Here is a 15024-nt window from a genome sequence, read left to right on the forward strand (position 1 = left end):
ATAAATACAAACACGTTCATGTACATATTTGAGAAATATTTACAAGAATATTTATTTATTTATATTTTTATATAATTTATATATATATATATATATATATATATATATATATATATATAAATAAAAAGATTTTGTACATAAATAACATATTTCTCTTAAATATATACATTAATTTGTGTGTATTTCTATATACATATTAATTACACACAGTACTCACATATTAGGCAAACTCAAACTTTTATTCTGTATGCGATTAATCGTGATTAATCATTTGACAGCCCTAAAACAAACAAAAAATAATATCCGATAAAATATGCATTATAAAATTCTAAATATTAGTAGTGCAACTATATTGTTGTCACATGCATTTTTAAAATATAAATGTGGCTATTTTGCATTTTTAATCCAATTTTCTGTAAAAACACTAAAATGACATTTGGCAGTTGAATCAAAAAACTCAAGGGGGAAATTGCAATGCATTATGGGACACGGTATTCCACACAGCATGCTCTGCTTGCATACTAGACATTGAGTGAATGCAGCACATCATCTGGGTATTCCAGTGAATATAAAACCCTGCGTATTACTTTTTCAAAAATAGTTTCAAACATACATGCTAACATTCACACACAGACAGACCTTCCTCAACCATCTTGAGCCTTGACAAAAATATCCGAGCATCAAGAAAAACACAGATGGCCACAGATATGGGCCATAAGCATACTTGGTGAAATGGAAGAAGAAATCTGTGTGTGTGTAGAGAACAACATGCTCCTGAATAAGACAGCAAATGTTTTATTCATATGTGAACACATACAGAGGAGATGAGTCACACCCCATCCGAACGCAACTACTGATGCAGGCAATGAGCTTACAAGCACACACACTTGCACATATTCAGACAGACCCACAAAATCTATCATGTCCTCCAAACATCAGAGCAGCCGACAAATCTCTATGGGGTGCAGTTAAAGGTGGAATGGACTGCTGGCATTTGCGCTAAAGGGGTAAATGTGCCTGCTTCTGCGAGTCTTTGTTGGCGGAGAGAGTCTAAATTTGTGATGAGCTGAGCCGAACCAAGCCGTGGGAGGTAACGGTGCCTCTCGCTCTCTCACACAATGAGAAGACGGACGTATACGAGCTGGATAATTAGAGCGAATGCGCCGCCCAGGAGACAGAGATTCGGAGAGATCGTGTGAGCGGGGTTTGCCTGACGAGCTTGCTATATTTAACTTCCTCTAATGCAGCCGGTCCTGAAGAGGGACCTGAAGAAGCAGACATGCTCAGACATGACACACAGAAGAAGATAAGAGAGACATTTACAGAAAGAGAGGGAGCCAGTGCAGACAGACACATGAGAGAGACACACAACTCAGACACAAAGAAAGCAAGAAACTAGGTGGGTGTACCAAAAAAAAAAGAAAAAAAGAAAAAGCACATTTTGAAATAATAGGACAAAATGTGGACAATTTAAAATGAGCATCTGACATGTTATTTTGGAGTTGGAAGTCGAGCATTATCAATACCTGTGGTTCTGATAGTGGCTCTTACAATTAAATTGGAGGAAGAATGTACACTACCGTTCAGAAGTATGTGTTCAGAAAGTAATTTTTTTTTTTTTTTTTTTTTTAAGTTTTATTCAGCAAGGATACATTAATTTAAATAGAAATTAAATTAAAGACATGCATAATATTCTTTTGTACTTTATATTCAAAGAACACTAAAAAATAATTAATGGTTTCCAGCATATTATCAAGCAGTACAACTGTTGTCAACATTGATAATAATGAATGTTTGAGCAGCAAATCAGCTTATTAGAATGTTTACGAAGGATTATGTGATTGAAGCTTGTAGTAATAATGCTTAATGCAGTTTTATCTCACTATATTTTAAAATCTATACTAAAATAAAAAGCAGTTGTTTTCAATTGCAATATTTCACAAGATTACTGTTTTTACTGTATTTTTGATGCAGACTTTGGTATAAGAGAACATCAAAAAAATATTTTTTTCTGACCAAACTTAATTCAACGCTGTACTACTGACACACATTATGCAACTAGTATCATCCAATTTGTGAATAAATTATTTGCATGGGTAAACTAAATTCACCATATAAAAACCATGTAAACGCTGACTGACTCATTTATAGAAACAGTCAATGGAATAGTAAAGTGGAATCAGCTTCAGACAGTTAAAAAAAAAAAAAAAATAAAATAATAATAATAATAATAATAATAATAATAATAATAATAATAATACTTTTTTCCCCATCCATTTTTTCCCCTTATATTTTCAGAAATTGTGTGGATGGCAAAGAACATTTTTTTGTCCATAAACAAAAAATATCTATACAGATTATTTTATTTTATTGCATTTTATCTATTTCAAGAATGTCTGACTGTCCTTATCAAGACAGAAATGTGTCAAAATGAACAATGTGGAGATAGAAATACAAATGAAGCATTAAGCTCAAAAACAACTGACATGAATTTATTCATTACACTAAATATTTATTTATTTTGTCACTAATTATTAAGTCCTACTGAGTGATTCATAAAATGCATGTATAAACAAGAAACCTCTTGGGGATTCTTGAAAATATTAATAATCAAGAACCCAACAGGAAGTAAATAAGGCAAGCTTGCAATTGAGGGGGAAATTTTACCCCTACTTCTAATTACACTTATAATGTTTATGTGGCATTTCAATCCTGTTGTGCAACATTAATAACCAAAAATAAGCTTTAAATATTTGTTCAGATTCTGGCATATGGTCTAACTGTTGGAAACAACGCGCCAACATAACTTAAAATGTCCTACAGTGTGTCCTGTTAAACTCCATTTAAAATGACTTTAATTGATGTTTCTTGCAATTTTCATGATCTCATATTAATTGAAATACCACATGGAACATTTGTACTTTTTTAATAACTCATTTGTCACACCAAAGGACTGATAAAACTATTTTTAACAACTTTGAGTTTAAATATTTAAGGCTGGATTGATATTATTGATTTCTCGATTTTAATGGATTTTCATTTTGATAAAGCGATTCATAAATCATCTTTTAGTCTATGCTGTTTTTAGTTGCTCAGCCACTGTTTAAATGTTTATATTTCAAAAAACATAATTGTCATTAAAAAGATATTATTATAAAGTTATTATTATAAAAGCTGCCTTATATGGAATGTAAATGCTTGTATACAAATAATTTGTTCATTTTAACCTTTAATATTGTAGTAATGGACCAACGGAAACCAAATACTATGTTCGGAAATGAAGTGATGAGTTTCTACGGAGACCCTCAAGGGACATGGTGATGGGGGGAAAAAAAATTACATAGGAGGAAAAAGTATATTTTAATGCTTTTGCATTCTCTTGCAATTATCTAGTTGGGTAATTATTAGGGGTGTAACAATATATCGTATCACAATATATTACAATACAAAAAAGCAAAAATATGTATCGTGGATAGTGACAATATCTATTGTGTATAGTTCACCCAAAATGAAAATTACTGCTGTGTGAGGAAAACAAATTCAAGTTTACAGAGTTTTAGTGTCTGTACTACATTAAGCTACTATATATAATGTTGAATATAATGTATAATAATGCAATGGGGGAATATGTGTGGTTTCTGATAATGCCAAATGTCTTATGTTACCAGTAAAACGTGACAAGCATATTCGCCTAAAATAATTATGTATTTTCAGCTTCAGAATCATGAATATTTTAATTTTCATGTCACCATTGTCCTGTGCATTGGGTTACCAGCACCAAGTCCACCCCCAATTTAATAGCAAATTTAGCATTTTAATCAACAGTACATTTTTAGTTAACCTTTTACCATGTCTTGGAGTACCACAATAATATCGTATCGTGAGTTCAGTATCGTGATATGTATTGAATCGTGACATGAGGGTATTGTTACAAACGACCTAGTAATTATACACAATTTGCAGGCATCAGGAAGCTGTTATCAATGTGCGTTATGAAACCGCTTTTGAATGCACGTTAGCCATTTACGTTCGCTTTTAAATTCGCGATCATCTGTGTATAGGGAGCGGCGGCACACTCTGTTGCGCACCAAATCCTCCGACATCGTCCTGTCAGTCATATCACATTACGATTTTAAAATGAGAAGTGAAATTTGATGTACTGTAATGTAACCGACCTCCACTGGCCTCAGTAGAATGAGTTATTCATTTTCTGTGCCGTTCTGAATTCTTATTCGTATACACATCCCTATTCCCTATATGAGAGAGATTTGTTTCCTTGAGAAAAACTAACTTCCTGTAACTGATGTATATCCGAATGAACTGATATTGAATCAAAAGCTTGTGAATCAAAATCTAAATAGAATCAAATCATGAAATGTGTGTCAATACCCAGCCCTAGCCCATTAGTCAAGCAGACAAATGTTAAATGATCCTGCAGTTTGAAAGAGATGGAGGGCAGGATAATGAATAAATGGTGTAATCTCGGGAAGTATGTCAGTGACTAAGGTGCAGACTCACTGAGCTTACTCAAAAGGTGTGGCTATCAAAGTGTGTTTGTGTATGTATGCATGTATCATATCAGTAATGGACGGGCGGAGCATCCGCAGCAGTAGCATGTTCTCTTCTCTTCTGTTGAGCACTCAGTGTGTCTTACAGCTAAGAGGATTTGTGGTGAGACTGAGAGCGGCCGGTAAAATAATTGAAAGTGTCTCTCTAAGCACTAAGCTCTCAGCTCAGAGGATGAGCATCAGGGTGGCGCTAACATAGCTCAGGCTTTACGAAACAGGAAATGGCTGACAAGACCCTCATCAATGCCTGCAATCCAACAATAGAGCTCTGCCACACCTGACATGCATAAATTCACACCCAAAATGTTACTAAGAGTGATGTGTGTGATGTGTGAAAAACTGTCTACTAAAGAAAACATCCGTCACAACGTGGGTGACTTGGTAATTGTTTTGATCTTTGTGGAAAACCATCAATTTTATCTAGGATGCCTAAAGCACTCTATGTGGAGATTTTCCTCACATTCATTTATTAAAATGAAAAAGAGACAAAATAATTGAAGGGTCTTCATCTGGGCACCTGTTATTCACATAATGACCTATTTGTCATAATTATGCAAGAGGAAAAAAAGATTTAAAGGAAATAATTGTAGTCAAAGGAACAGAAATATATGAAACAGATAATCAGGGCAGATGTCATATATAATTTGATGCTAATAAAAAAAAAAAATTTTTTTAAAAAAACAAGGCTGTAAGTGAACATTCATTATGTCATTCAGACAGAAAAAAGACATTAATAAATACATTTGAAAATATGTGGGTAAAAACAAAATCACACCTAGGCTGTGAAAACTGCGTTCGGAAACATAAATGAGTACAAATCCATTAATCGACTGTACACATTTTTAATCCTTTTTTAATTTATTCTACCCTGACCATTTAGCAGTTAAGGCAAAAAGTTAATTTTGGACCAAGCACGAATGACACTGGATGCTGATTTCAGCACTGAAGTAAAAATTAAATAAGTAAATAAATAAAAGTAACAAAATTAATATATTAAATAGTATAGTAAAATAGCTAAATCAAAAAAACAATTAATATACCAGATTTTACTGGCTGAGTTCTTGCACTTAGTGTTGTCATAAGTACCGACTTCAGTACCAAGTCAGCACTGAAATTTTAAAAATGTGATGCTTCGAGCACTGTTGAGCGGATTCGTAAACACCTCTGATTGGCCATTGGGTTTACACACTCATCAGATATGTCTGATTGGCTACAATGATCAACACTTCAAAAACATGTTGTAAATAGACATTGTTATAAACTCGGTCCTGGAGGGCCATTATCCGAAAGAGTTTAGCTCCAACCCCAACTAAACCAGCTAATCAAAGTCAAACTAGGCATGCTAGAAACTTCCAGACAGGTGTGTTGAGGCAAGCTGGAGCTAAACTCAGGACAGTGGCCCTCCAGGACCAAGTTTGGAGAGCCCCGTCTTAGACGCTCTTCACACAGGAGCGTTTGAAAGTAGGCATCTATCAGCGGGCTTTCAAACGCTTCTGCTTTCAAAACGGATTCAAACACTTCCGTGTGCTTTCAAACACTCCCATGCGTTGATCATTGTAGCCAATCACAGACATATATGTAGGGCACGTGAACACAATGGCCAATCAGAGGTGTTTACAAATCGCAAAACATCACTCCACTCAAAGCGTCACTTGGTACCATAGTTGGTCCTTTTGACAACACAACACTTATCAGAAAGTTAAAGGTGCCCTAGAACTTTTTTTTAAAAGATGTAATATAAGTCTAAGGTGTCCCCTGAATGTGTCTGAAGTTTCAGCTCAAAATACCCCTTAGATTTTTTTTATTTCATTTTTTTAACTGCCTATTTTGGGGCATCATTATAAATGAGCCGATTCAGGGCTACTGGCCCTTTAATTCTCGTGCTCCACACCCACGGAGCTCGCGCTTGCCTTGAACAGTGCATAAACAAAGTTTACACAGCTAATATAACCCTCAAATGGATCTTTACAAAGCGTTCGTCATGCATGCGGCATGCATGCGTCGGATTATGTGAGTATTGTATACTGTTATATTGTTTACATTGATTCTGAATGAATTTGAGGCTGTGCTCCGTGGCTAACGGCTAATGCTACACTGTTGGAGAGATTTATAAAGAATGAAGTTGTGTTTATGAATTATACAGACTGCAAGTGTTTAAAAATGAAAATAGCGACGGCTCTTGTCTCCGTGAATACAGTAAGAAACGATGGTAACTTTAACCTCATTTAACAGTACATTAGCAACATGCTAACAAAACATTTAGAAAGACAAATTTACAAATATCACTAAAAATATCATGTTATCATGGATCATGTCAGTTATTATTGCTCCATCTGCCATTTTTCGCTATTGTCCTTGCTTGCTTACCTAGTCTGATGATTCAGCTGTGCACATCCAGACGTTAATACTGGCTGCCCTTGTCTAATGCCTTTCATAATGTTGGGAACATGGGCTGGCATATGCAAATATTGGGGGCGTACACCCCGACTGTTATGTAACAGTCAGTGTTATGTTGAGATTTCGCCTGTTCTTCTGAGGTCTTTTAAACAAATGAGATTTATATAAGGAGGAGGAAACAATGGAGTTTGAGACTCTATGTCATTTCCATGTACTGAACACTTGTTATTTGACTATGCCAAGATAAATTCAATTTTTCATTCGAGGGCACCTTTAACATTACTTCATGTTAGCCAACTATGAATGTTTCAGTGGTAAATAAACACCACAGAGAAACAAACCCCAGTTACTCTGTCTGCTACCATTGAGCATCACATCATCAAGAGAAGTAAACAATGTGGCGATTAACGTCTGTTCTCCAGGCTGTCATCGTATCTGATAAACACAAGCAGTTATGTCCCAATCGGGTCCTTGTGCTGGTCAGGATGCTTGCACCCTTTCAGAGCTCACAATAGCCCCTCACTGACATCCATTCATCAGTCCTGGGGTGAGCAATCCATGCTATTAAAAGCCCTGCTAACACTTCCACACAATGAAGTCTGCATACAAATGGATTGTCTGCCATCAAAGGCTGCAGATGGAATCACCACAGCAAAGACCCCGCACACTCCTGCAAACATTCACGGACAAAACCACTGCATGTGGTTAACCAAACACAGGTGCGAAAACCAAAGAAATGCTGCTTTAGAGTAATCGCCTTGACTTTGCATAATGTCGGAACTAACTGAGTGGAAGATTTGATCAGAACCAATCAGACTCGCCATTTAACTTCTATAATATGACATTTCAGAGGGAAACAAGATATTCAATTTGAAGAAACAAAGGACCCAATATATTGATGGTGAAGTCACTTAGAGGTAAAAGGAAGTTGGAAAAATCTTTGCAGCAATATACAGCTAACCAACACCCCAACACTGCCCACGTTGCTGAAAGTGATGTTTCGATGAATATGTAAATATGTGCTGAATGCTTTCCTCTCAATGAAATAAACACAGTGAGAAAACAGCAGTTCATATCGATGTATATATGTTTGCATCAGCTGCAATTCGGCACTCCAATCAAGTCACGTTTATTGATGTAGGACTTTATTCAAAATATTGCTTTAAAACAGCTTTTTTTTTTTCTTTCTTTTTTTTAACAGTATTAAACATGAAAAATAGTGCCACTTTCAATTAGAATTACAACTTCAGTTTCTACAATACAGCAGCTCTCCAGTGTGTTTCTGTTTTCACTCACATCTGACCTTGATGGAATGAACAGAAGAATGAACCAGAGAAGATTTTCACGTTAAAGGCGGCGGGGCCTCAGACCCACACCCATCCATTACAGTGCTTCCCACACATAGACTTTACTTGGGCGGCCTGCCCACGTATAATAACGGCCGCCCAAGTATTCAGAGACACATTTTTGCTTTTATTATTTTTATCCTCTTATACTTTTATATCCGCGCAAGATAATGAAACCATCCGCGATCGATTAACTAGTCTTTTCGTACCTACTCATTATGTGTGCGTCAGAACTGTTTACTCCCGCAAACATTTAAACGGGCGCTGCATGTTGCAAAGTCACAAGGGGGCGCTGTTGCACGTTCTACCCATAGGTTCTACAAGCTCGCGCAACAGCGCTTCAGACTAGGGTTGTCACGATACCATAAAAATGTCTTACGATACTATACCAGCTGAAGTATCACGATACCAAGTAGTATCGTGATACCATGCAGTATACAAAATGAACCAAACTTTCATAAAAACATGAAAACAGACCAGATTTTTCTCTGAATACTTCATTAATGAGAATGAATAACAGGCTTTTATTACCATTCAAATGAATCAATGTAAACAAAATTCATCTTAGCACTGCACAGAAGCTGTATGAAGTTATGAACTGACATTACGATGTAGCATTTATGCATTTACACTTCAATTACAATTGCATAAATAATGTTATGATATTAATGTTTCAAATATAAAAATTTGAATATAGAAATAAAAAAATGATAGAATAGACCTACTTTTAGATGGTAAAAAATGATAGAATAGACCTACGTTTAGATGGGAGACTAAAGTCGCCAGTAGGTGGCAGCAAGTGTTAATGATTAAGTCAATGAATCATTCAACCGATTCGTTCAAAACGGCTGATTCATTCAGGAACGAAGCAAATGACTGTCTTAATGAATGGATTAGTGAGTCAGTGACTCACACAATTTGTTCATAAACAGATTCATTTAGAAACGAAACAAAAACAGCGCTCTTGCTCGTGTCACGAACTATCAGGAGCATTTTTGCCAGCCTATCTTGAAATATCTAACCCTGACTGGAGAGCAGTATGTATATTAAAACATATAATACATTTATACTTATAAAATCACGATTGATATGATTGATAAGAACCGAGTGCAAACCCGGTATAACTTACTGATGAATGGAATTGCATTTGTCTGAATCGTGTTCGCAAAGATGTTTCTAGAAACAAACTATTTAATCTTTTCCAGAAGTGGCCAAATGAGCAACGGAAAAACTGTGAGAATTCATTCTTATATAAAGATTTTATGATGTTAATTAAGTGAATTTCAGACCCTTTCTCCAGATAAAATGCACTGCGAATAACAACGTGCAAGTGCAACTTTATCTCATTGCAAAATTAACTGAAGCATCAGAAAACAATAAGGCGCTAATTCTACAGAGCATTTACTACACAGGGCACAGCAGACAGTCAACGGCAGTCTCTTGTAATGTTTTTGCAGGCACGCATGTTCAATTGAAGTGTACCTGCCGCACATACAACATTCCTTACGGTACTGACGATACTACCGTTTAAAAAATACAATGGCATCGCCAGTATTTTGAAGCTTTAGTATCGCGATACTACCGTAGTACCGGTACACCGTGCAACCCTACTTCAGACTGCTTCAAAGTGATTCTCAATCAATGAAAAGCGCAGATTTATGCCAAGCGATTGCTAATGAACTCATGTTGATGAATTATTACAATGTCTACTTTATGGCCTTTATATAAAATGTTTTAGACGACTGTAAGAATCTGAAGGATCAGCCTGCAATAGTACAGACATTTCAAAATAAGAGTACCTGTGTATTTCGGGCTTGTTTATAATTAAAAGTCACACGCTAAGTTTTTTCTTTTTTCTTTTGGGCATTATTGGTATTTTGGTTACACTATAAATTGTATTTAATTTGATTTCCATTTAATTCATAGTAAATTATTGTAGTTTCCCCCCCCTACAGAAAGAAAAGATTAAGAACATTATTTGGCACATATATTATTCATTTTATAAATTTTACTAGTAAAATCTGTGTCCTATTCACTGAGAGAGACACAATATGACAGCAAGGAGAACATAGATAAATGTAAACCATTTAAATGCTGTAATTTTGCATAATTTACAATGCATAATATTAGTATGTAATTAAATGTAATATGTTATGTAATTAAAATTAATTTCAATAAATAAAAATACTGTTAAAAATCACACATTGTTTGTTTGTCACATGTAGTAGACCATTTTTGAGCCGTGGGTAATAGGAGGACTTTTCGCCCGGCTACCACCGCAAGTATATTTCAAACCTGTGGGAAGCACTGCATTATGTAATCACCATGGACCAATGGTATTTCAAAAGGTGTTTACCAGCCTGAGCAAACTTTTTTTGGAATGTTTGCTTTGGCAAGCTGTTTTGAACTCCAAAAATGAATTCCAAACGAACTCAGTTTTGCCTGATTTTGATTGAAATGATGTCACATGAAACATTTTGCTTGAAGTATATCTGGGCCTTGAGACCTGATTGTGAAAAGTGGGCGGTCCATACAAGTATACAGTTGAAGTCAGCCAAAAAGACAAGTGATTTCAGAGATGAACAAATTGCAAAAACAACCATTTTTTTATAACATGCACCGAAAAATCGTGCAAAATAAGACCAGGAATGTGGTCTAATTAGATTTCAAGTTGACTTTTAAGCCTTTTGTTCAACTACTCCTTGCAATGCATCATTGCAAGAGCCCAGAGTCACAACAAGGGAGGCAGTGCTGCACGACTGCGTAATAAGAGCAAGGTAAGCCCTTGAGCAAGCTGGAGAAGAGACAACACTTTTTGTTTACCATTTCAGAGGCTTGGAAAAGAGTGCAGAGACTCCTACTCATCCACAAGCTCTTTATCAACTTTCTCTTGAACCTACAGGGTGACAATAGCTGGTTTGCACAACTCCCAAGTATAGCAAGTTTTTTTAATGTGCTTGAGAGATTCAGATAATGAGAATAACAAGAATGATCATCATGTCCTTGCCAGCAGCAGGTTACCAGAGCACACAGAATTTATATTACAAAATAAACACTCCATTCATGTTAGTATGTGAAAAAGTTTGCATTACAATCAGTGAAAACAGTAAAATGTGAAAAAGCTTTGCACACAACACACACATGACTTGGATTTGCTTTGCACACAACACAAATATAATTTGGCACCAGTGCAAGCCTGTGTTGCGTTAGTTGGCAACATTTTATATCAGCAAGACTGAGCTTTGGGTTGGGAAGTTTTTTCATTTGAATTAGTAGAGGAACTCACTTCTAAATTAATGTTCAAGAAATTAACTCAAATAAACTTTTTTTTCCACCCTGAATTTGTTCTTTTCATTAAAAACCCATCTGACAACAACAACAACTGAAAGGAAAAAACTCAAGCAGTAGTGGGGGTCATTATACAAGCTGTAAAAGCAAAAATTGACACACTGAGCCAGACAATTCACAATGGCAGCTCACAAAACTGGATTTAATAAAATACACTATGGAAAACATGGATAAAACATGCAGGGCTCAACAATAAGGATGGCTCGAGGCCAGCGCCATAAAGGTTCAGCCCAGTGCTGCATTTATGTCGTCAACTGAGGCTGCATGCACATACATTCAAGGGGTCATTCTTGCATTCAAATAAAGCGAGAAGGAGAATTATGGGATGTCAAGAGTAGTTTATCTATAACTTGACATGCTGTTTTAAAAATCAATGCTCATAGCACAAGTTGCTGAAAAACAGGAAGATGCCATGCAAAAGCCAAAAATTAAAAGGCACAATGTGTCAAATTTTTAGACTAAAAATATCCAAAAACCACTAGAACAATGTTTTATATTTTGATGACTTGTGTACTTCCATGATCCCAAATGTTTCCAACAATGTTTGAATCCAGAGAAATCAGCCATTTTAACCAGGACACGGTCCCAATGACATATCCGGGCTACCCTCGATTTCCATTTTTACTAATATCGATCTAGATTACTGCAAAGTGCAAAATGTATCTTATACGAGCCACCGAACGAATGCATAGAGTAATGTTATAACTTTCAACACACTCAAATGTATTTGATATGATTGTTTTAACTAGGGCTGGGCGATATATCGCATGCGATTGTCACGCGCATTTCGTCAGTAAAGCCGGTTCCCTGATTACCGCGAAATCGCCATCACCTGCTTTCAAATGGAGCGGCATTTAATAGACAGAGCCGTAGTTCACTGACAAGCTCCGCAATATCGCGTTCATTATCGAAGGCGATTCATCTGCAATAATGAACGTGATATTGTGTAGCTTGTCAGTGAACCACGGTTCTGTCTATTAAATGGCGCTCCATTTGAAAGCAGGTGATGGCGATTTCACGGTAATCAGGGAACCGGCTTTACTGACGAAATGCGCGTGACAATCGCATGCGATATATCGCCCAGCCCTAGTTTTAACCATGTAAAACAGTCACATACGCAATGAAAAGAGCTGAGGCAGCCGACTGCAGCATAAGCATAATAAAAGCTCTGCTGGACTTGAGATCGGTGTGTATCGCTGGTGTCTTTCATTAGCATTTGCTCCAGCGGCCTCGTTCTGCTCCCACAGCTCTCGACCCGCCCTGCTTCATACCACCGTACCATTAATAAAACATTACATTAGCTCATCCATGAACATGATTTCTGCCCAAGTCCGTAGAATCCCTTTACACTGGCTGTGGAGGTGAAGGCGACAACTCCCATGATTATACGCTCATTCACAGCATCATCAAGCTAAGCCTTTGTTTTGAATAAGCAGCCTCTAGGGGTGAAAATTACATATTGTGCCTTTAAACAATTGTGAAAACCAGCGTTCATCATTTTCTGATTTCAATGTGCCCCTTCACTGCCCCTTTTTATTACATCTGCTCATACAATTTCTAGCTTTAAATCCTTGCTAAAAGCTCATCTACTTACTATGGCTTTTAAATTTCCAGGTAATTAATTCCTAGATGTGTATGTGTTTTATGTTTTACATACTTTATATAAATTTGGCTTTGTATTTTGTCTATTTTAATGTACAGCACTTTGGACAACTTCGGTTGTATTGAAATGTGCTTTATAAATAATAAATACAAATACAAAAAATGTGTTATTTCTGTGTATAAATACATTTATACCGTCATTTCAGTTTCAAAAATAGACTGTTTTCAAACAGATTTAAAAAAAAAAAAAAAACACGGCCAGTTTGACATTTGTATTCTGATGATATTTTGTCTATCAAGAGTTGCATTATATTAGTTAAATTAACAACTATTAAAAAATAACGAAAATGTATAATACCATTCGAAAGTGTGGGGTCAGTAAGTTTTTTTTTGTTTTTGTTTTTTAAGAAATCAGCATATTAGCATGATTTTTGAAAGATCATCATGTGACTGAAGACTGGAGTAATTATGCTGAAAATTCAGTTGTGTCATAACATGAATAAATTACATTAAAATAGAAAACATTATTTTAAATTGTAATATAATTTATGCTAAATAAATGCAACCCTGGTGAACATTAGAGACTTAGGATTTAAAAAAAAACATACCAACCCCAAACTTTTGAACGGTAATGAGAAGTTTAACAATGTTTAAAATTTGTCTGGCAAAAAATTAAATGGTAATTCAATTAAAACACAGCAAAATGTTATACTGGCCTTCATTTGGGCTAATGAAACTGTGGTCAAGGCAAGAATAAAATCTGAACTAACAGGAAATATCCTTATTGTTGAGACAGGAAGTGTCACAGTTATATAACATATGGCTGTAACAAAACAAAACGGGACATATCCACAGCTGAGGAAACAAACAATAAAGACAAATCCAAGCTCGCACCAGGTTTAGAGAAGCATCAACACTCAAACAGACAGCCCAGTGTGATTTTAACACATTCCCTTTGTCTCCTACAAATACAATGGCACCTGGCAGAGGCAAAGGAATAATTCCAATCCCCAGCACTGGGAGGGAGAATCTAAAGGTTTCAATGGATGCAGCTCTCCTGCAGTTAGTGAGAGCTTCAGGCTATGCAGAACCTCTGCAGAACTTACAGCCGGGTTATAAATCAGGTCTGAGGTCAACGAGACTCACTAGCTCAGCATCAAACTCCTGCCGACCAGCAACACAATGCTGCACTCACTCTGGAAACACACACCTCTCCCAAAAATAACATTTTACCATGGTAATCATACGCTCGAGGAGCTATCAGATAAACACAATCAAGGAGACAAGGAGTCAAATGTGTAACAAAGAAAAAAGCAGCGATAACAGAAATACGATAGGGTCATAATATTGATCAGAAGGTAAAATGATTCTTTAATTTTCTACAGTAACGCTGATCTTTGCATATATCCATAAGCATCACTGCATCTCCTTGTGAACCACAGGCAGCTCCTTTCTCTCTAAATGCATCAATTAGTACACAGAGATTTCATTATTTATTTCAGTGCGTCGCTGACATTGTTTCTGGCTTTGAAAAGAATTGTTTCATAATTTGTTATATCATGCCTGCAGGCTGAGCTCTCATTGGAAGAGCAAGCCATCGGAAAGGACTATTGGCACACACGTAAAAGCGCAAAAACGCCTCTAGGACAAGGGCAGCTGTGATTAGGTAAGGTTTAAAGCAACCAGACAGAGATCCTTCAAGGAATGGTTTAAGAGCGTTTCCAATGTAAGAGTTTATAAACTTGACCTTCTTTAATATATCA

The 15024-nt window shown here is 36.1% G+C and overlaps 1 protein-coding gene across 5 annotated transcripts in view; it reads right to left on the reverse strand.

Moving 5' to 3' along the window:
* The window catches only part of aplp2 (amyloid beta (A4) precursor-like protein 2), a 103004-nt gene that overhangs the window by 86795 nt on the left and 1185 nt on the right, over positions 1-15024 (reverse strand). The window lies entirely within an intron of this gene.

Source organism: Megalobrama amblycephala, linkage group LG19 (assembly GCF_018812025.1).
Source record: "Megalobrama amblycephala isolate DHTTF-2021 linkage group LG19, ASM1881202v1, whole genome shotgun sequence".
NCBI classification, from domain to species: domain Eukaryota; kingdom Metazoa; phylum Chordata; class Actinopteri; order Cypriniformes; family Xenocyprididae; genus Megalobrama; species Megalobrama amblycephala.